This window comes from Erinaceus europaeus, chromosome 2 (assembly GCF_950295315.1).
Source record: "Erinaceus europaeus chromosome 2, mEriEur2.1, whole genome shotgun sequence".
Lineage (NCBI taxonomy): Eukaryota > Metazoa > Chordata > Mammalia > Eulipotyphla > Erinaceidae > Erinaceus > Erinaceus europaeus.
This window is the reverse complement of record NC_080163.1, coordinates 143,205,713-143,228,757: the sequence shown is the minus strand read 5'-3', so window position 1 is coordinate 143,228,757 and position 23,045 is coordinate 143,205,713. Positions and strand designations below refer to the sequence as shown.

At 37.4% G+C, this 23,045-nt stretch overlaps 1 long non-coding RNA gene across 2 annotated transcripts in view; it reads left to right on the top strand.

Annotated features, from left to right (window-relative positions):
• Positions 1-23,045, top strand: part of LOC132536760 (uncharacterized) — a 220,505-nt gene that overhangs the window by 84,895 nt on the left and 112,565 nt on the right. For both annotated transcript variants that reach the window (XR_009548281.1, XR_009548282.1), the window contains exon 3: positions 21,541-21,595. This is a non-coding gene — a long non-coding RNA (uncharacterized LOC132536760). The remainder of the gene's footprint in view (positions 1-21,540; positions 21,596-23,045) is intronic.

Sequence of the window (23,045 nt, the reverse complement as noted above, 5' to 3'; positions counted from 1 at the left end):
GAGAGAAGAACCAACTGCTCTTTGGAGGAGAATGTACTATTTTGTAGAATTAATACGTACAGACATGTAGATAAAGGATCAAAGGCTGCATCCTGTATCTGAATGCTAGAATATGAATTCTGAGGTGCTAGAATATGAATGCTACCATGCATACTTGGGCAGGGGAGAAATTAACTTCATCTATTCCCATGTGCTAACGCATCCATCCAGAAGATCTATATATAACATGACAGCATGATTTGTGGTGGCCCAAACTTGGAAACAACCTAGGTGTCCAACAAGAAGTGGCTAAGAAAGTTGTGATATATACACAGTGGAATAGTATTCAGCTATTAATAATGGTGAAATCACCTTTACCTCTTCTTACATGGAGCTTCAAGGAATCATGTTAAGTGAAATAAATAAAAAAGAGAAGGATGAGATTATCTCCTTTATAGGTAGAATTTAAGAAACAAGAATGGGAAGAGGAAACACAAATTAAAACTTGGACTGGTTTGGTTCACTACACCAAAGCAATGAACTTTGCGGGAGGATGATAGATGATGGGGGTGGGGGTTTGTGCATGTTTGTGAAAAAAGACCTATGTTGGGGATGAGAGTGTTTTGGGGATGAGAGTGTTTTGCAAACACCTATCATGGTGAAGTGAGAAATTGTACCCATGTGTCAACAACTGTACTGTAAATCATTGACACCCCCCCACACCAATAAAAGAAAAGACTTGTGCCTTTTATACTGTATAAGTTGTGAGCACTATTTGCAGCTGTTCACTAGAGAAGAATTTTCCAAAACATATAATGCAAACACCTAAGGGTAATAAAATAATGATTATTTATGGCAGTATCAGCACGTGACAGTGACAGTAATAATAACAGTAAATATTAGAGTATACATGTATAACACATTCAGTAGTAAATCCTTCAGTTCAGCAACTTTATTGGTGATTTATTTTAGCACTTATTAAAAATTCAAAGTTCTCTTTAAATAACAACATAATAGCAAAAGCCAGGCTTAAGACTCTTTAAGAAACAGCAGTATCTATTACTGTTTATTTTCATAGTACATCTACTTGTAGCGATTTATATGTGTCTTTTCATCTGTGAGAGACATACTTTTTTTTTCAAATACATTTAAAAAGTAAGTCAATTATAGCAATAGAATTTTGAGACATGCCCAGGGAGACTCCCACAAATGTGGAAATGAACCTCTTTTAATCTTTCCCTGCACCAGCCATTGTGATGATTGCAACTTTGGTTTTATTTTTTTAAAAATCACAGAATATAGAAATTTCTGTGCCTTTGCTTTATTAAGATGATTTCAAAAATTAAATAAACTTAAATAACATGTTGCTCTTGAAATGGGACATAGACTGTCCACATGAAAGTGATTGTTCTCAAACCCTTCCCCATCAATGTTTCCATGACAGTGACCACAGCTTCAGACAAAGACAGTTTAAGTTTTGGGCATTTATTTTAAAGACAGTTCCTGGACTGGGATGAAAATAACTAGAGATGTTTTGATCTTCAATCCAGTTTTGGTATTGGTTTACCAAATAGAAAGGATTTCAGTCCACTTCAATAAAAAAGTTGAAATTAATGTTTTCTATTGCCCTTTTGGAAAAGTAACCCGAGAGCAGTTTTATTGCCACAACAGCACACTCACAGCACAAACATCTGGAAGAAGCTTGAAATTTGGAGATCAAGTCTAAAATTTCTGAAGAATACTTCTTCCTTCCTTCCTTCCTTCCTTCCTTCCTTCCTTCCTTCCTTCCTCCCTCCCTCCCTCCCTCCCTCCCCCTCTCTTTCTTTCTTTCTTTCTTTCTTTCTTTCTTTCTTTCTTTCTTTCTTTCTTTCTTTCTTCCTTCTGTCCTTTCTTCCCTTCCCTTCCCTTCTCCTTCTTTTCTTCCCTTCTCCTTCCTTCCTTCCTTCCTTCCTTCCTTCCTTCCTTCCTTCTTTCTTTCCTTCCGTGTGTGTGTGTGTGTGTGTGTGTGTGTGTGTTCTAAGAAATTACGTTTAAAAAATTGACCTCCCTTGACTGGTTGATATATATATTTTTTATGAATCTCATAAATGGAACTAGATATTTAGGAATTTTATGCGCACAGAGTATTTATAGGTTATCTAAGATTCCTTGAGATTTTGGAGTTATAGCTTTGTACTAGGCTTTCCAAGACTTTTTTTTTTCTTGTAAATGCCAAATAGGCTCAAATATTTCTTAGGAAAATAGTAGGGATTAGATGTTTTTTTGGGTCACAAGTTAAATGATTCCTAATATTCACAGACATTCTATGTCTAGGAATGTTGTTAATTTGAGTCCCTCTCTTTCTCTATGTGTATCTTTAATCTCCCAACCAGCTGTCTCCCATAAAAAGATATTTCTGTTTTTAGTTACAAATCTGTTTAGAGATAAAACTCACTCATAAATACACAACCACATGCAAAGATTTTTTTCTGCTGACAGTATAGAAATAACTCCAGATGAAAAATATTAAAGTTTGTTTAGAAATAGAAAATGCATTCTGCTTTCCTCGATGGAAACACATGTTTTACAGATATTCAAGGCTTTATTGTGTCTTGTATTAGAGACTCTCTTATAGAGCAGGATCCTCTGCTACCTCTGTGATTTCACTTCTTTAAGTAATCAAATTGTTGGGTGCATTCCTAACTGAGCAATTAACTCCATGCTACATTGGTTATATGTGGAAAAGGGAACTTCTATCTTCAGTTTCCTACTCTTTTTGCTCATGAGTTTCTTCCCTTAGCAAGTAGGTTAGACTTTTTATTGGTTTGCTTTTTAAAATTATTATAATAAAATTTTTAAATAAATTGTTCAAAAAGAAAACTATTTAGACATTATGTCTCCTTTTCCAAAGATTCAGATCTTAAGACTCTACCTCCCCCACATATTTGACTTTTCTCACATAGTCATCATTGACTAGCTTTGTTTAAAAAATGGAAAGTTTGGGGGCCAGAGGTGGTGCACAGAGTTTAGCACACATAAATCAAGGGCAAGGTTCCGGGTCTCCACTCCCCACCTACAGTGGGGATACTTCATGAGCAGTGAAGCAGGCCTATGTTGTCTACCTTTCTTTCTTCTCTGTCTCCTTCTCCCCTTTCAATTTCTCTCTTAGTCCTATCAAATAAAATAGGAAAATCAAAAACAGAAAACCAAACCAATCCACACAAATAAAATACAGAAAAAATGGTCTCTGGGAGGATTCATAATACATACTATCACTTTGATAACCATGGTGGCAAAAAAAAAAAAGGGGGAGCCGGGGTGAGGAAGGGAGGGTGGTGGCACACTAGGTGAAGAGCACATAGTATGAAATTCAGGGACCTGCGCAAGGATCCCAGTTCAAAACCCCCTCCCCCAGCCTGCAGGCAGGTCCCTTCATAAGTGGTAACGCAGGTCTGCAGGTGTCTATCTTTCTTTCTCCCTGTCTTCCTCTCCCCTCTCAATTTCTCTCTGTCCTACCACAAAAATTCAAATGGCCATAGGAACAGTAGGTTTGTAGTGCAGGTCTTGAGCCCCAGCAATAACCTTGGAGGGAAAAAAAAAAAGGAAAAGAAACAAAGTTTCAATTTCCAGTTATTTCTTTCTTGGGTTCCTTGTCCCAGTAAGTAAAGCACCATCCCCGCCAACAGAAGAATAGGAGAAATAACTTTAAGTAACCCCCCCTGCTATGTATAAAATCTCATGGCACTCAGTTTTCTTATTCTATCCTTACGAATGTTTGCTGAGATGAGCATTAACAACCTCATTTAGAGTTACGGAAATTAAGGCTGAAATAATTTATATAAATTGTTGAAGAACCAGCTCGTGAACACATGCTGCTGAGAACTAAACATTTTGGAAAATGTTGTCTTTGGTAGAATTTTTATTGAAATAGTGCATACAGGGAGAACACAGATTTTTCTACCACAGATTATGAAATTATTTCATTCAACATAAGTTCTTTTTTTTTTTTTTTTTTTTGCCTCCAGGGTTGTTGCTGATGCTCAGTGCCTGAACTAAGAATCCACTGCTCCTGGAGGCTTTTTTCCCCTTTTGTTGCCCTTGTTGTTTATCATTGTTGCTATTATTGTTGCTGTTATTGCTGTCATTGTTGTTGGATAGTACAGAGAGAAATGGAGAGAGGAGAGGAAAACAGAGGGGGAGAGAAAGATAGACACCTGAAGAACTGCTTCACCACTTGTGAAGCGACTTCCCTGCAGGTGGGGAGCCAGAGACTCGAACCAGGATCTTTACGCTGGTCCTAACTCTTTGTGCCATGTGTGCTTAACCCGCTGTGCCACCACCCAGCCCGCTAGCTAAACACAAGTTCTTATCTTAGCATTCAGAGATGCAATATGTCCTGAAACCTTAGCCCGGGTTTTTAAAATGTTGTATATAGAGCTTCATGCAAAGATGTAAGATTTATTTTATTTTATATTCCATTAGATGGAGATAGATAAAGAGAGAAGGATGAGAGAGGCCAGTGCAGAGCACTGGAATTTTCCATGTCAGAAACTGAACCTGGGATCCATTGCTTCCAAGTTCAGAACTCTACCTCTGCATCACCTCCCTGGCTACACATGAAGAAGATTCAGGTAACTAACTTCCTTCCAAAATTATCACTGGTGCATGCTGACTAGAAGGCAACCTTGGACAAGACTGTGGTTGACACAGAGATCACACGTTCTCCCTCTACCCCAATAAAGTTTCATCTTCTGAACTGTTAATCTTACACATGGTAAAAGTGAGACACAGAAGGGAAAGACATTTGTTTAAAACTGTTCCTTTTATTTATCTACCTAATAGTATTACACTTGGCAGACTGAAAACCTGACCCCCCCCCATTTTTTCACATCCATTTGATATTTTCTCAGCATCACTTCTTCAGTTAAATGACTTTTCCATCCTCACTGTGATTTTTGTTTTAAACATGCATGTACACACACAAGAACATACTCATTATAAGAAAATTTGTAAATTTTAGGGGTAGATAGTACAGTGGTTATGCGAAGAGACTCTTATAACTGAAGCTCCAAAGTCCCAGGTTCATTCCCTGCACCACCATAAACCAGAGTTGAGCAGTGCTCTGGTAAAAAAAATATATATATATATATATATATATATATATATATATATATATATATAGAGAGAGAGAGAGAGAGAGGGGGGGGGAGAGATAATTATAAATCATGTACATATAGATTACAATTATTCAACACATAACATAATTTGTATTGTATACTGTAAAACATGCAATTATGACATATGTGGGTATAGATATAAATATATAGTTTTGTCTTGTTTTTAATCTCCAGGGCTTCATAAATCTGGGTCAACATTTATAGACAGGGGACAACAAAGACAGAGAGCAAGAAATAATCCCCAGAGGGGGGAAGAAACTACAGCACGAAAACGTTCTTCCGTGTCCCAGAGGCCGGGATTGAACCTAAATCATGCATGTGGGAAAGCAGTGCAATCTAAGTAAGCTGTTTTGCTGTCCCTGGATATATAGATTTTTAAAAAATTTTGGTTTGCTTCAACAACTTCTTAGCTGGTGTTTTGTTTGCTTATATCTTTTTTTCTATTCTTTATGAAGTCTAATAGAACAAGGGTGGCATTTTATAACATGATCTGATTGTGTAGTGCCTCTTGTGTCTGCCCTGTGTTTGCTGATGTTTTGTGGCTTTTGAGAGGAATGAGAACCCTGGAACAAGAACTCTTTGATGTCTCTTCCTCAGATCTTTGCCTGACCTTATCTTCCATCATTTCTTCAACTATCAACTATATAATGCTTTCTACACACTCCAGGTTCTTTGTGCCTTTGCACCTTTATACATACATTTTCTTTTCCCTGGATCAACTTTTAGGGTCAAAATCAGGTCAGATCCCCCCTTCCATGTCCCCGATACATAGTCAGTGCTATTTGTTTTGGTTTTTTTTTCCTCCAGGGTTATTGCTGGGCTCGGTGCCTGCACCATGAATCCACCGCTCCTGGAGGCCATTTTTCCCCCTTTTTGTTGCCCTAGTTGTTGCAGCCTCGTTGCGGTTATTACTGCCATTGTTGACGTTGCTTTGTTGTTGGATAGGACAGAGAGAAATGGAGAGAGGAGGGGAAGACAGAGAGAGAGGGGAGAGACAGATAGACACCTGCAGACCTGCTTCACCGCCCGTGAAGTGACTCCCCTGCAGGTGGGGAGCCGGGGGCTCGAACCGGTCCCTGCGCTTTGCGCCACGTGCATTTAACCCACTGTGCCACCGCCCGACTCCCAGTCAGTGCTATTTGATTATGATACTCCAAGAATTATTAAAAAGAAAAAAATGGAAGATTCTGTTTAAAAACACTGTGTTTTTAATAAGAGTTGGGGGCCACCCAAGATTATTTTCTATTTCCCAGTGTTAGATGTGGTAAGTGAAAAATGAGCTGACAAATTTAAACCTCTTTGCAGAAACCACTGGGGAGTAGATCTGGCAGCTGTACAGGCCAGGTTAATACCTGAATTATAAGGTGTTCATGACTACCCTTAGTTGCAGGATTCAGCTGTGAACAAAAGCTACTGAGGAGGGCCCCAGGTGCCTGCCCTGCTACAACCTGACTGAAACTAGTAGGCAGTTCGACTCTTTAAGACCTCGTAATCCACTAGGCCTTGGGGAATCACTACTTTTTTCCCTTTAAACAAAACAAAAAAAGCAAACAAGCAAAAAAAAAAAAAAAAAAAAAGCACTGGTCCTTTCTTAAGACATTAGAAGGAATAATAAAGAACTTTGTAGACAGGTCTAATCTGGCCTCAAATCTGCTTTGCTTCCCAGATAAGAATTTCTGTAACATTACTCTTTGGTAGTATGTTAAGTTTTGGATTCTTAAAATAATAGCCGATCAAAATTATGAGTCATAGATAACAACAAGAATAGTATCTGCTTTGTATGCCAGGTTATCTACATATGTTATATTATCTACTCATATTTTTTTTTAAATGTGAATTTCCAGTTAAGGAATCTAGTGGCTTGCAAGGGTTTATATGCTTTACTCAAGAGTATACAGCTGACCATTGGCACAGCCAGGATTTGAACCCAGGTTACTGTGACATTCTTCCCATTGCACAAATCTTTGTGCTTTGTTTGTCATTCCCATTTTCCAAACAGACTTGCAACCTGAAAACTTTAAGTTTGCAGAGCAGGGAGACCAAACAAATATTGAAATTATCCTAGATATAATCTGAGTATCTTCAGGAGGTCTAGGCAGCTTGCCTAATGTTCATGTTTTTCACCTACACTGTGTTATAAAGCAAAAGGTTTTACTGTTTGACAGAACCCACCAGTAGTAATCCCCCCATGACTTGACATGGCATAATATCTAAAATATAGTGGTGATATTCAATATGTTCTGTAAGTTTGGCTCAGAGAAAAAAAATGTTCTCAGAATGTAGCCTGAAGCAGACAGAGTCCATCAAGTCCTTTGAGGACTCTAAATCAAACTCTAGATTAAGGTAAACCATCTGCCTTCAGCAGCAAACCTTCAGAGCATTACACCTGTCCACCAGTCACTACTATGATGTGCTCGAATATCTTCATTCATCTCTTGGAACTGAATGGATACCAGGAGCCAACACCATGATTGCTGGGCTTCCAGACATCATGACACTAGAGTATGCTCTTTTATTTTTGGCTGACCAAGACTCTTGGTCTACATGTAACATACACCCAACTTAAGAATTAGATATGGTTTTAACAGTTGATTTTCTTGTAAACTCTGGATGACATGACAGTTGAATTGTATAATTATATATTCTTTTAACCTTATGACTGGGAGGTTAAGGACTAGATGTGAAATTAAGTGTATGAAATCTTATTCCACTAAAAGTAAATGGCTGTGTTTTGTCCTGTGTGGTGTGTGAGGACCCAAGAATAAATCAGAGCACAAAAGCAAACATAGCTCTCACTCTCACAGAGTCAGACAAATATACTGGATTCAAAATATTTTAATATACTCAGAGATGGAGGGAGAAATTAATAATCCACATACCATACACATGAATGCATAGTTTTCAATTGAAGTAAGTGTTGCAAAAGAAGGAGTAGGACTGTATGGGAGTATCCAACAAGCATTCCTTAATAAAACTAGGGGCTTTCTCATGGAAATGATATATGAAATAGAGAAATAAGGTGTTAGAGATGGCCAGTAAAGCTTCGGTTGTATGATAAGGTTAATGGTGAGAAAGAACTAATTTCATGTTTAAGTGACTCATAGAAGATAGTATACATCATTTGAAAAAATAGGTGAAAACAATTCAGTAGGAACTTGGATGCAAAGCATATCCAGAGAAAAGGAGAAAAGAACATGACCTTGAAAGTAAAGGTAACTACAGGGTTATTAGAAAAGTCATGACACATTTTTGCATAGAAAAACATGTCATAATTTTTCTGACAGCCTAATATTTTCTCCTCATCCAAGGCTATATGTTATAGAGGAAAACCAATAGCAGTGGTTTTTCAAAGTGTGAGTCCCTGGCCAACTGCTCCAACATTACCTGCAAACTTGTGCATTGATTAATCCTTAGGCAAATTCTCAGAATTTGCCCCATGCTTACAGAATCATAAATTTAAGTGGATTAATCCAGAAATTAGTGTCCTAAAAAACCCTCTGGGAAATTCTGTTGCATGCTGAAGTTGGAGGAAGATTGCAAGAACAGGAATATTGACAGAGGGAAAAAGGGAGTTGGCCTGATGAAACAAGTACCCAGGGAAGCATCCAAATCCTCCTAAACTTGGCCAAAATGCACCATGCTGTGATCTTGCTAAACTGAATTATCAAATAAAAGTAACTGGCATGAAATTAAAACTATGGAAAAATATATTCTTGGTTTGTTTTTGCACTGCTTTTACTTAGTGCACATATTTAACCCTCTTTTTTAAAACCAAAATTCAAAATATAAAATCATTCTGAATATAACATGTTTTAAAAAGTAAAATTAGCAGTGTGGGAACTGCAGAAATTAACTTGAAATTGTTACAGTTGTCTATGTGCCATGACCCTGACTGTTTGTATTGAAGACACCTTGTCTATCTCCTGGTCTCTGAGTCCTAGTTCCAGATTTGTGGTTTTCCTGGTTGATGATGTGTCTCAGACATTGACTGATTTTTAACACCCCCATTCTATTTTTTTCATGTTGGTCCAGGATTGAGAACAGTTATGCTAACTGACATCTCAGAAAAGGGCAAGACATTGAGCATACAGTACAGTTCTACATGTAACTCATCTATGAAATTATTCACTCAACAATGGTGTGGCAAATTTATGATACTAAAGACAAAGTCCTGAACTCAAAATCGTAGATTTGTTTTTTATATTGAGCCATTAAACTGACCCTCTATAATACTTTGAAGCCACGCAGAAATACCTTTTTATAAAGAAATGTTTGGGGATAAAAGGAAAATGGTTGCACTCCTGTACCTTGCTATGTATAGGAGCAAAGTCCACGTTCAGTATCACATGTGATACTATGGTTGTGGTGTGCCCCTCCTGCTGAAAAAAAAAAATCCCACTTTCTGCCACTGCAAGAAAGAAGGGAGGGGAGGAGGGAGGAAGTCAAAGGGGAAGGGGAAGGGAAAAGAAAAGTAAGAGAACAGGGAGGAGGAAAGGGGGGGAATTATTAACTAATAACTGAGGAGGTACTTAAACAGATGGAACTTGGGATTTTCGTATGTGAATTTCTAGATTTAATGCCAGAATATGCCAGAGTTCCTGGTTTGGTTTGTTTCTCTTATAAAATAAATTAGTGATTAAAGTAAATAAATGAAGTGGAATTCACCTTCTTCTCCTCATCTTGGATGGAACTAGAAGGAATCATGCTGAGATAAGCCAGAAAATGCAGGATGAATTCAGGATAATCCCATTCATAGATAGAAGTTGAAAAATAAGAACAAAAGGGAAAACACAAAGCAGAACTTGGACTGGAGTTGGTATATCGCACCATAGTAAAGGACTGTGGCGTGGGGGGAAGTCTTCAGGCCTTTGAACATGATGGTGGAGGAGAATCTAGGTAAGGGGGTTAGATGGTTATATGGAAAACTGAGAAATATTACATAAGTACCAGCTACTGTATTTTACTGTTGACTGTAAACCATTAATCCCCCCAATAAGGGAAAAATATAAAAAAATTAAAAGTGAATTAATAATGAGAAAAAAGAAGTGGCTGGAATTTTTCTTCTTCTTTTAAAAAATATTTTATATTTATATAGACAGAACAAAGTTGAGACAGAAGTGGGAGCTAGAGAGGTTGAGAGACATCTGCATCACTGCTCAGGAAGTCACCCCCTACAGGGGAGAACAGGGCTAGAACCTGGGTCCATGCTCATTGTTCTATGTGTGTTCAACCAGATGTGCCACCACCAAGTCCAGTGGCTGGAGTTTCTAAGTAAGACCTTGTCTCTCAGTGCAGAGTTTAGATTCACCTCTGACTTTTAGAATCAGGAATTTTTAGACAGAGCCTTTAAGTGTAATGGACAAGTGTTCTCAGAAACCTTAAAGTCTCAGCACAATTGCTATAATTGCTTGCATTTCCATTCTGCAATACTTATGAAATGTCTGTTGTGTCTGGAACTGTGATTGGTGTTAGACATATAGTTGTAGATAAAAAAGACTTCATTCCTGCCTTCCTGCTTAAAATCACAATATAATTTTTTTGTTATTTCTATCCCTCCCTTTCCCAATCCACATATAGATATATCTGATCTTTCCATGTCTGTTAGATTTAGTGTTCTCAATATAGCAGGTAGAAACTTGAATTTAATTCATTCAGATTTTGGCATGTTAAAATGTAATCACATTATTCATCAATTCCCAAGTGATCAGGTATGTAACTTATTCTTTCATTTATGTTTTCACTTATATTCACCCATACATTCATTCATCCATCCATCCATCCACCCATCCATTAATCAGTATTGGCAAGATTTCCATAATGAAATAAAAAAATGTACTCTGATTAATTTCTAGTTAAGTAGATAAAATAAGTGTTTTTTTCCTTATTGTAAGATTATACTAAATCTGCCTGTCTTAGCGTTTATACTTCTTGGATCTTGAGTTACTTTACAATTCGATGAGCACACTCCAGGAACAAAAATGCAAACCTCAAAATGCCTGTTTATTTTGGAAAGAGTGTTGTGTTGGGCCCCTGATGAGAACATGCCACTGAGAGGATCTGTTTCTGGGCAAATGTAAGTTTCTCTTGCCATCTTCAGTGTGATTGACTTGCTCTTGCTTAATGATGATTCCACCATTCCTAATGACCCATACCCTGCTCAACTCTGCTAAGAATGTCAATTTCCTTGAAAACAAGGCTCAGGTTTTATTGCCACTTCTGTCTCCTAAGTCCTTCTGTTAATGATATTGGTCCTAATGAGGATTAAACGGTCTGACTCCTGGCAACAAGGGCTTAAAAGAACCTTAATGGCACTATAGCCATTTCATGCATGTCTTAGTTGCTAATGCTGCCATTTTTGTGATTGAGACACTTCTACAAAAGGTGCAGTGTGCAAAATGGGGAAGTTTACTGAGCTTGTGAGAGAGTGTGTTAGAAAGAGCTAAAGCATTTTTATACTGAGTGTTGCACAACCACAGAGATCTATTACATTAATGATCTGAAGCACAACAGTCATAGGAGTAATATGGAACAAAGGGAGTCATGTGTTTCTCATATGATGTGAATTTTGAAGGCAGAGAGAAATGATAAAGCAGACAATTCAGATCAGTACACTTTGTACACAATGGAATGCTATTCAGCTATAAAAAATGGTGACTTCCTGGAATATGTATCTGTCCTCCCTTCAGTTGTTTCATTCAGTGGCTTATTTGTTTAGTATGAACTCGTCACTATTTACTTTATATACTCATAATTTTTTAATAATTATTTATTCCCTTTTGTTGCCCTTGTTGTTGTTGTTATTGATGTTGTCATTGTTGGATAGGACAGAGAGAAATGGAGAGAGGACGGGAAGACAGAGAGGAGGAGAGAAAGGTAGACACACCTGCAGACCTGCTTCACCGCTTGTGAAGCGACTCCCCTGCAGGTGGGGAGCTGGGGCCTCAAACCGGGATCCTTACGTGGGTCCTTGTGCTTTGCGCCACCTGCACTTAACCCACTGTGCTACCTCCAGACTCCCTATACTCAGAATGTTAATCCAGTAATACTTTATTGAGTTACTTAACTTGCTCAGACTTTGGTCATTGGGAATTCTTTCATTTGGTTCTTGTATGCCTTTGGTGTATTTCTCATATGCATATTCCCTTACTTTCTGGAACAGTAAGATGAGCCAAATTTTTTGGATCATATTTCTACTTTGGCCCTATAAGCTTCTACTTTTCTGAAAAGCCCTTTTTACTGCCATCACAGAAAGGTACTAACATTCTGTTACTAATAAGAAGGTGTACTCACTTCTGCTGGTATCATTACTTTTTGGACCTTTCAACTGATAAAGTGTGGCAGAAAAAAAAAAAAGAAAAGAAAAAAGAAAAAGAAAGGAGAGAAAGAAAGTTAAGAAAAGAGAAGACGAAAAGTCATACTGTGAGCAGTGTAATCATGGTAGGATAAGGTCTCAATTTTCTAATCAGCCAACCAAAAAAATCCTGTGTATACATAAAATTCAAGACATAACTTGTAATAAAAATAAAATAGAAAAATACTGCTGCTTATGCCCATATTTATTAATATGCCTGCATGCAGCCAACACTGTCTATATAAAGATAAACAAACACTTTTACTGACGGATGGGTGAACTAAGGAAAACATAAGTGAAAGAATAAGTGAGTAAGTGCTTGACAGACCTGATCACTTGGGAACTGATGAATAATGTGATTACATTTTTAACATGCCAGAAACTCAGTTGAACTCAAGTTTCTATCTGCTAAATTGAGAACATTAAAGCTTAACTTAAACATAATGTCAAAGCTAAACTTAAACTCTTAAGTGATTTTTAAAAATTAGCCAATGGTAAGGTTCATTTTGCACTATAAAGTTACATTAGTTTTGACAAATGGTAGGTATCATACAGATAGTTCATCTCACTCTAAATGTCCTGCTCCTTACCTACTCAGCCCTACTGCCTTCACCTACACTCAAAGCAGTCGCTGACCTTTTGACTATCTGTGTTGTTGAGTTTTGCATATTTCCATTCACTTGTGAAAGATAATTTCAGCAAATATAGAATTATAGCTTATCAGTTTTATTTTAGCCTTCACAAATTCATCTCATTTCCTTTGGTCCACATGGTTTCTCATAAGAAATTTGGGGCTGGGGGTATAGCATTTTAGTTATACAAAATACTTACATGCCTGAGCCTCTAGGGTCTTAGGTTCAATCCCCAGCACCATCATAAACCAGAGTTTAGCAGTGTGCTGGTGTTTCTCTCTCTCTCTCTCTCCCTCTCTTTCTCTCTCTCTTCCTCTGTAACTTTCTCTTTGTATTTTTCTCATTAAAATAAATAGAATATTTTAAATTAAGTTGGTAAATTTATTACAAATAAGCATTTTGCCTATAATCATATCTTTTGTACATGGAAAATGATGTCAATTTTTTATTTTTTATTAGATCTTAATTCCTTCAAGCTGACTTTCAGATAGGAAATGATAGGCAGAGATAAAGCTATATATAAGGGGAAGTCGAGCGGTAGTGCACTGGGCTAAGCGTAGGTGGTGCAAAGTGCAGGGAGTCGCTTCACAGGTGGTAGAGCAGGTCTGCAGGTGTGTCTATCTTTCTCTCTCCCTCTCTGTCTTACCATCCTCTCTCCATTTCTCTTTGTCCTATCCAACAATGACAACATCAATAACAACAATAATAACAACAACAATAAAGCAACAAAGGCAACAAAAGGGAGTAAAACATTTAAAAAAAAGATTTATGTAAGGAAAAATACCACAACACCAAAGTTTCCTTCAACATGGTAGTAGTGGGGGGACCAGACTCAAACCTGGGTCATACACATACAAAGATGGAGATTTTTTAAATATTTATTTATTTATTTCCTTTTGTTGCCATTGTTGTTTTATTGTTGTAGTCATTATTGTTTTTGGATAGGACAGAGAGAAATGAAGAGAGGAGGGGAAGACAGAGAGGAGAAGAGAAAGCTAGACACCTGCAGACCTGCTTCACTGCCTGTGAAGCGACTCCTCTGCAGGTGAGGAGCCGGGGGCTTGAACTGGGATCCTTAGACTGATCCTTGAGGTGTGCGCCACCTGCACTTAGCCCGATGCACTACCACCCAACTCCCCCAAAGACAGAAATATATTTCTCTTTTATGCTTTCAAGATACTTTGCCTTTGGTTTGTCAGTTTAATTAAAATTTATATTATTGTGGGTCCCTTTGAGTTTATTCTCTTAAGATTTTTAAAGCCTCTGAGATATGTGTGTATGTGTATGTGTGTGTACATACATGCATATATATGTACATGTATACTGGTGTTCAGTTATGCCGTTAAACTCTTCAAGAGATGTTTTTTTCATTCTAGTTGTTATACTTTTAGAGTCAATGTTTCTCTTTACTACTTTTAAAACAATTTTTATATTTATTTATCTATTCATTTTCCCTATTTTTGCCCTTGTTGCTTTTTATTGTTGTTGTAGTTATTGTTTTTGTTGTTGTTAGATAAGACAGAGAGAAATGGAGAGAGGAGAGGAAGACAGAGAGGGGGAGAGAGAGACACCTGCAGACCTGCTTCACTGCTTGTAAAGCAACTCCCCTGAAGGTGGTGTGCCGGGGGCTTGAACCGGGATCCTTACCAGTCCTTGCACTTTGCACCATGTGCGCTTAGCCCACTGCACTACCACCTGACTCCCCTCTCTTTACTTTACCTTATAAAGTAAGAACTCTTTCATAGCCTCTGTGTGTGAGAACTAGTTCTTCTCCTTGACTTTAATTTTTTTTTATTTTTTAATTTATTTTTATTTAAGAAAGACTAAATTAACAAAACCATAGGGTAGGAGGGTACATCTCCACACAATTCCCACCACCCAATCTCCATATCCCACCCCCTCCCCTGATAGCTTTCCCATTCTCTATCCCTCTGGGAGCATGGACCCAGGGTCATTATGGGTTGCAGAAGGTGGAAGGTCTGGCTTCTGTAATTGCTTCCCCGCTGAACATGGGCATTGGCTGGTCAGTCCATACTCCCAGTCTGCCTCTCTCTTTCCCTAGTAGGGTGTGTCTCTGGGGAAGCAGAGCTCCAGGACACATTGGTGGGGTCTTCAGTCCAGGGAAGCCTGGCCAGCATCCTGATGGCATCTGGAACTGGTGGCTGAAAAGAGAGTTAACATACAAAGCCAAACAAATTGTTGAGCAATCATGGACCCAAAGGTTGGAATAGTGGAGAGGAAGTGTTAGGGGGGTACTCACTGCAAACTCTGGTGTACTTCTGCTTTCAGGTATATATTTTGCAGTAGTTTATGGATACGTGTGAATATATGCTGTCTCTCACAGAACCTGGTGTATATCTAGGTTTTGGGACTTTGTTAGAAAGTGATCCACCTGGGATGGAATTAGAGAATACTGTGAAAGGGTCTCACCCGAGTAATGAAGCTGAAGAGTTGTCATTCCACAAGTGAAGTCTCTGGACACAGTCTGAACTGAAACATGTTGTGGTGGCAATCGTTGCGTTGATTAGGTTGTGATCGGCAGATGCAATATTATTTGATATGGATTGGGAGAGGCATGCGGGAAAGTGGGCCCTATCCTAAGGTTCCAGGACTGGTGGAAATATAGGCTCTATAGTAGAGATGTGAGGTTCCTGTTGTCTTAGGGTTCAAAAGTCAATGGATAGTTAATGTTATCATCACATTATTTGGTAATTGGGTTAACTTTGAAAAGTCCTTTTGTTAGGGTTTTCTGTATAGTACCCAGTATCTTGTATGTAGCTGTGCCATTGGTTGCTTCTGATCTACTTGGTCTAGGCTTTTGAGAGAGTCTGCATATCAAATACACAGCCTATATATTAAAAAGACTCAGTCTGTGTTTTAAAAACTTCGAGACATACAATTAATTTTAATTAATTGTATAATAATACAATTATTTTAATATTAATTAATTAATATTAATTAATTATTAATTAATATTAATTAATATTAATTAACTAGTGATTTATATGACTACACTTTACTAGGAGTGTACATAAACACCATTCTCACCACCAAACGACTGTGACCCATCCCTCCCACCCACTCCCACCCCCTACCGGCCCAGGAAGCTGCATGTCTACCCCTCACCACAGTGTTTTTACTTTGGTGCCCTACTTATAATTTGATCAGGTCCTCCTTTTAGTTTCCCTTTCAGATCTTCTTACTCAACTTCTGTTGATGAGTACTCATCTTTATCTTTCTGACTTAGCTTACTTAACATAATTCCTTCTAGCTTTGTCCAAGATGGGTCAGAGAAGGTGGGTTCATTGTTCTTGATAGCTGCATAGTATTCCATTGTATATATATATACCACAGCTTTCTCAGCCACTCATCTGTTGTTGGGCACCTGGGTTGCTTCCAGGTTTTAGCTATTATGAATTGTGCTGCTATGAACATAGGAGTACACACCTCTTTTTTGGTTGGGTGTTATGGAGTCCTTGGGGTATATCCCCAGGAGAGGAATTACTGGATCATATGGAAGGTCCATGTCTAGGCTTGTGAGAGTTTTCCAGACTGCTCTCCACAGAGGCTGGACCAATTTACATTCCCACCAGCAATGCAAAAGGATTCCTCTGTCCCCATAGCCTCTCCAGCATTTGTTGCTGCTGTCCTTTTTGATGTATGCCATTCTTACAGGAGTGAGGTGGTATCTCAATGTTGTCTTAATTTGCATTTCTCTGACAATCAGTGGCCTAGAGCAGTTTTTCATATGTTTGTTAGCCTTTTGGATCTCCTCTATAGTGAATGTTTTGTTCGTATCCTCTGCTCATTTTTGGATGGGGTCATTTGCTTTTTTGATGCTAAGTTTGCTGAGCTCTTTATATATTTTGATGATTAGTTTCTTGTCTGATGTATGGCATGTGAAGATCTTCTCCCATTCTGTGAGGGGTCTCTTTGTTTGTTTAATAGTTTCTTTGGATGTGCAGAAGCTTTTCAATTTGATGTAGTCCCATTGATTTGTTTCTGCTTTAGTCTTTCTTGTAGTTGGGTTTATTTCATCAAAGGTGTCCTTGAGGTGTAGGTGGGAAAGTGTTATACCAATGTTTTCCTCTAAGTATTTGATTGTTTCTGGTCTAACATCTAGGTCTTTGATCCATTTGGAGTTGATTTTTGTTTCTGGTGAGATAAAGTGGTTCAATTTCATTCTTCTGCATGTTACAACCCAGTTTTTCCAGCACCATTTATTGAAGAGAGCCTCCTTATTCCATTTAATGCTTTGGGCCCCCTTATCAAAGATTAGATGTCCATAGGTTTGGGGAGAATTTAAATTTTCAGCCATGGTTTTCTTTAACTTTTAAATATACCTAGGACAGATGTCTATTTCATGATAGTGCCTGGAATTTCTCAGGGATCATTTCTATTAACTTATTTTTTGTGTGTCAGTGGGTCATAGTTTCTTGTATTTTTTACACCTCAGTATTTTATGCTGAAACAGGAAATTTTAAAAAATATCACATGAAAATCCTTGATAAACCATTTAGCAAGGGTTTGTTATAACTGCTTGTTATAGCCTATTATTGTTAGTGATTTTAAACTATTTTTTTTATAAATTATGAAGTTTCTGTCTGTGACTTTTAGAGCCTGTTTTATTTTCATACCAGCCAGCTAGTGTAGAAAGTACGTCAGACCTGGAGCAAAGAAGAAAATGTACATTTTTAAGTTTTTGTGGACCAACTTTTCACTTAGGTCTTCCTTCAGTGGTTAGTTGTTTTAAAACTCTCCCTTCGTGTACAGTGCTTGGTAGTGCAGAGCCTGCAAGTCAGCTAAAAATTATTTTAGGGTCATCTCGGACTTTTTCTGAGCTAGCATACTAGTCTCCTTGGTTACTTGATATATGAGGGTCTTTATAATTCTCCAATGTATCTCCTTCCCCACCCTCTTCCTTTCTGGGAAGAATTGTTTCTGCTATTCTACAGTAATAACTCTTCTACATTAGTAAACCTTCATCATTTGTTTTTCAACTGCATGATCAGTTCATTATCCACATCATTCTATCCTAAGACCATAATTCTTCTATGGTCAGAACTACTCATAATGCTTTCTACTTTTTCTCATTTTCATATCCTACTAGGAGTTTATAGGTGTCACATTTAATATAATGTATAATTGTCATGCATATATTTCAGTGCAAAACACATTATAATAGAACAACAAATCAAACTTCAGGGAGAATAAAGAATAAATATCTTTGTTGCTATTTTAAGAAATAGATAAATTCCAACCTACTATCTAGGAAAAGTTCTTGACTTCCCTTTGGATATTTAGAAGAGACTACTTACAAATATATGTTTCACCTGATAATTGAGAGGATGATACCCCCTTTTTATGCTCCATATTACACTTCCATCAACTTCAGACAGCAACTGATCAGTTTGTGACCCTACTCTTTTAGTCTACCCACCTCCATTATAGTTTCTAGCTTTTCTACTATCTGGCAGTAGCCATTGAAGGAAATGGCCTCAGAGTCCCTAGTCAGGATATTGTGACCTATATCTTTCCCAATTATATTGTTGGTCACTTTAATTACTGTTCTAGCACTGAGGTGCTTCCACCATGTTTGCCTATATTGTGGCTGCTCTTACCTACTCTCATGCCACACCTAAAAACCACTAAGGTCTGAAATGTTGGCAACTTTTTTGGTCTGTTTGTTTCTGAGAACACAGTCAGCAATGGTCACTGCCTTTCTCACATTCAAATGATAGTTATGTATCTATTTCAGCATTTGAGAAAGACAAGGAAATGTGACCTCAAGCGGGACATTTAAGTTTTCTATTTAAGCTTTTTCTGTTTAAACATTTAAGTTTCTCTTGCTCCTTTTTAGGTTCCCGGCTTCTCTGATTCCAACAGAGGTTGGGGTCACTATCTTTTCAGTATAACATGAGGACACTTATATTGTCCTTTGACTATAATGGAGTAAGGTATGGAATCAGAAATGTGTACTGCACAGAATATTTACTCTTTTCATTCCTAATTTAAATAATAGAGGGAACTCAATTTAATAGGCCAGATAAATTCTATATTTAAAATTTTTTAATAATCTTTATTTATTTATTGGATAGAGACAGCCAGAAATTGGGAGGAAGGAGGAGATAGAGAGAAAGTACTCTCAGTACTGCTTCACCACTCTCCATACATTCTGTCTGCAGGTGGGGACTGGGTGCTAGCATTGTAACATGTGTACTCAACCTCAACTAGGTGCACCACCACCCTGTCCCCTATAGATTCTCTACAGCTGCTCTTTCCATCACTATATGTTTTCCTCTTGATAGCCATATCTATAACAGAACAGAATAGTTACTTTTCCACAGTCCTGACCTCTGAAGAGAGATAAACTTTTCTACACATGGACTAACCACTCCTTATTCTCTAATTAGTTTTCATGTGGCATGCTTACTTTCATGCATACTTTCTAATATCTTCTTCTCTAAACTGAAGTTGGAGTTATTCTTGAAAAACATGAAATCACATCACTTTTAAACTTAGACCCTTTCATTCCATATCTTTTTCTTTCACTACATGTAAAAACTAAGTTTTCAGCATGACTTACAACACCCTACTTAATCACATCTCAGTTGAGACTTTGTCTTACATCCTACTACTCATTTTATTATTATTATTATTATTATTATTATTTATTTTTATTTATTTAATTTGTTTTTATCAGAGCACTGCTTACCTCTTCTTATGGTGATACAGGTGACTGAGCCTGGGACTTTGGAGTCTCAGGCAGGAGAGTCTCTTTGCATAACCATTAAGTTAGCTACCCCTGATCCTACTATTCTTTTTTTTTAATGTTTATTTATAAAAAGGAAACTGACAAAATAACGTAGGGTAAGAGGGGTATGACTCCACACAGTTTCTACCACCAGAACTCCGTATCCCATCCCCTCCCCTGATAGTTTTCCTATTCTTTAACCCTCTGGGAGTATGGACCTATTCTTTATGTCTGCTTCACTCCTTGTCATTAATTTGACCATACTAAGTGTGCTCTCTTATTTGATATTTCTTTCTATATTATTTTATTTTGTTGCCACCAAGGTTTTTACCATTGTTTTTACCAATTACTATGTGACAAATCCATTGTGTCCGGTGTCCACATTTTTTTTTATTTGATAGGATAGAGAGAAATTAAGGGGAGAGGAGGCGATTGAGTGGGTGAGAGAAAGAGAGACCTGAAACGCTGATTCACTACTCATGAACCTTCTCCTCTGCAGGTGGGGGTTGGGGGTGCTTGACCTCAATTTCTTCTTCTTGAAATATGTGCATTTTGCCAGATGCTCTACTGCCCAGACCCTGATATTTCTTTTTTCTGGAACACTCTTTCAACATTTATTCATTTATCTCTTCCTACAACTTCTTTTATTTCTTTGCTCAAATAATCAACTAATTGAGAAGTCTTCCTTCCCACTCTACATAAAATAATAATCATACTGTTCCTCCTACCCCAGCCTAGCACTCTCCATCTTACCCTGGCTTCATATTTTACTTCCTTTCTTTGTTCCTTCCTTGTTCATTGCTTCCTTTTTTTCTTTTCTTTTTGGCTTCACATTTCCTATAACACTAGTCATCACCTGGCATACTACAATTTTCTTTCTCTAACGAATGATGAAATAAAAATGTGCTTTTGATTGCCTCTGTATTTTTAGTTTCTGCTATCTGGTATATATTTGCTTGATGAGTACATGAGTGGATAGATGAATGCAAGTTTAGATGAACCCAGTGTCTCTGTAACTGATAGGCAGTGCTACTACTGTCTTACTCTTTTCATTCCTTGCAAACATAATGAGCATAGTTATAGTATTTACTGAATGCCACATAGCAATAATCTGCCAAGAAGGGTCAAGAAATATAAGTAAAAATAGCTGCACCCATTGCCTTCTGTCTTAAGGTTTAGGAGATAACTTATTAAAAGATTTATTTTCAATATTTCACCATATGCTGATTAGAATCTGAATAAGAACAGTGTTGGCCTCATATCCAGACATTGTTTCTGGGTTAGCCATCATTGCCACAACATCATGATACTCAGAAATAATGTTAGGGCACTGAGAGGTAAGTGACCACTGTGACTGATTCACAATTACAGAAACCACAGAGATCAAAATATAATTAGTAGGTCACCATGATAATTTATAATTATATCTCTTTAGAAAATCATGATGATATATACCTTTAATTCTAAGTATACAATTGGATCTTTTAATTATTCTATTGTGAAGAGCAGTTAGAACAAAAAATTCACGAAGAACTATGAAATATATTATGTGTAGGTAAGGTAATGCAAATATTTCTTGACCTACTACTCCTAATGTCCAGAACACAGATATATTTTGATATTTTTACCTTTTTTTGTTTTTGTTGTTTGTTTTTTACCCAAACTCAGCTTGGTTCTGGCTTATGGTGGTGCAGCAGATTGAACCTGGACTTTGGAGCTTCAGGTAGGAAAGTCTCTTTTCATAACCATTATGCTATTTACCCCCTACCCACAGATATATTCTGTATTTAGTATTTCTCTCTCTCCCTGTATAGTACTGAGTCGTCACTAACAAAGTGTTGTCAACCCTAACCCTGCCTGAATTTCTAAGCACATCTATTCTTCCCTTTGCATCAGGATAATCTGGTTCATAGAAAAAAAAAAAAAAACCTGCTTCAGGTGACTAATCTTATGAATTTTGTGAGTTGATCTCTCAAAAGACAACTAATCTCTTGTAGGAATATGATTTTTGACCACACGTTAAGTTACCTTGAGTCTGTTCTCAAATCCTTATTTCCTAATAATGTCTGTCAACTGACTCAATTTTATTACAATTCATAGATCTAGATTATATGTATTTTTGTATTCCATTATAGTTTGTTTTAATTAATTTTATTCTTCAGGAGAGAGAGAAAGAGAGAGAGAGAGAGAGAGAGAGAGAGAGAGAGAAAAGGGAAGAGAGAGGGAAACTACTGCACTAAAGTTTCTTTCAATGCAAGGCTTGGTAGTTCAAATTTGGGTCATGCACATGGAAAAGCAGCACTCTCTTTAAATAATTTATTTTGTCAGCCCATAATAAGACTTTCATTGTGTTCCCTTACCATGACAATCTTGTCTTGGGTCTCTACACAAAGTCAAGTTGTATATTCATGTAGATTTCTTTATGGGACTTAAAAGTTGCATGCTTGGTTGAGCACACACATTACCATGAACTAGGATCTGGCTCAAAACCCCTAGTCCTCACCTGCAGGGAGGAAGCTTCACAAATGGTGAAGTAGTGATACAGGTGTCTCTCTTTTTCTTCCTCTTTATTTTCTCTTCCTTTCTCAATTTATATCCTGTCAAATAAAGTAAATATATTCATTCATTCATTCATTCATTGTGTGATAGAGAGTCACTATAGCACAACTCAGTACTGGGAAAAGGTGGTACTAGGAATTGAACCTTCAACTTCTGGGGCCTTAGGGATGCAAGTTTGTGCTTTAACTGGTGCAATGATCTCTCCAGCACTATGTTCATACTCTTTTAGATGCCTATTGCACTATTATTGTTAAAAGCCTAGAAGAAATCTATACTGGATTTATCCAGGTACAATAATTTGCTAAAGAAAGTGAAAGGAACATTTAAAGCAATAAGGCCTGGGAGTACCCATATTGCATTGTCTTTTACTAACTGCATCATCTTACTGAAGTGAGTCAGGTACCCTAAATATTAACTTTTCTCACCTATAGAATGGAGCACAGAACATTTCCTTCACAGAGCAGTGGAAGGATCAAGGGAAATGATGTTTTGTGAACTTGACAGTGCCTGACTCCTAGTAAATTCCTTATAAACTCTTGTTTTTTCTCAACACCTTTCTCTCTTCTATGGAGTAACATAGTGACACACCAGGTATGTACCTGCTACCTCACAAT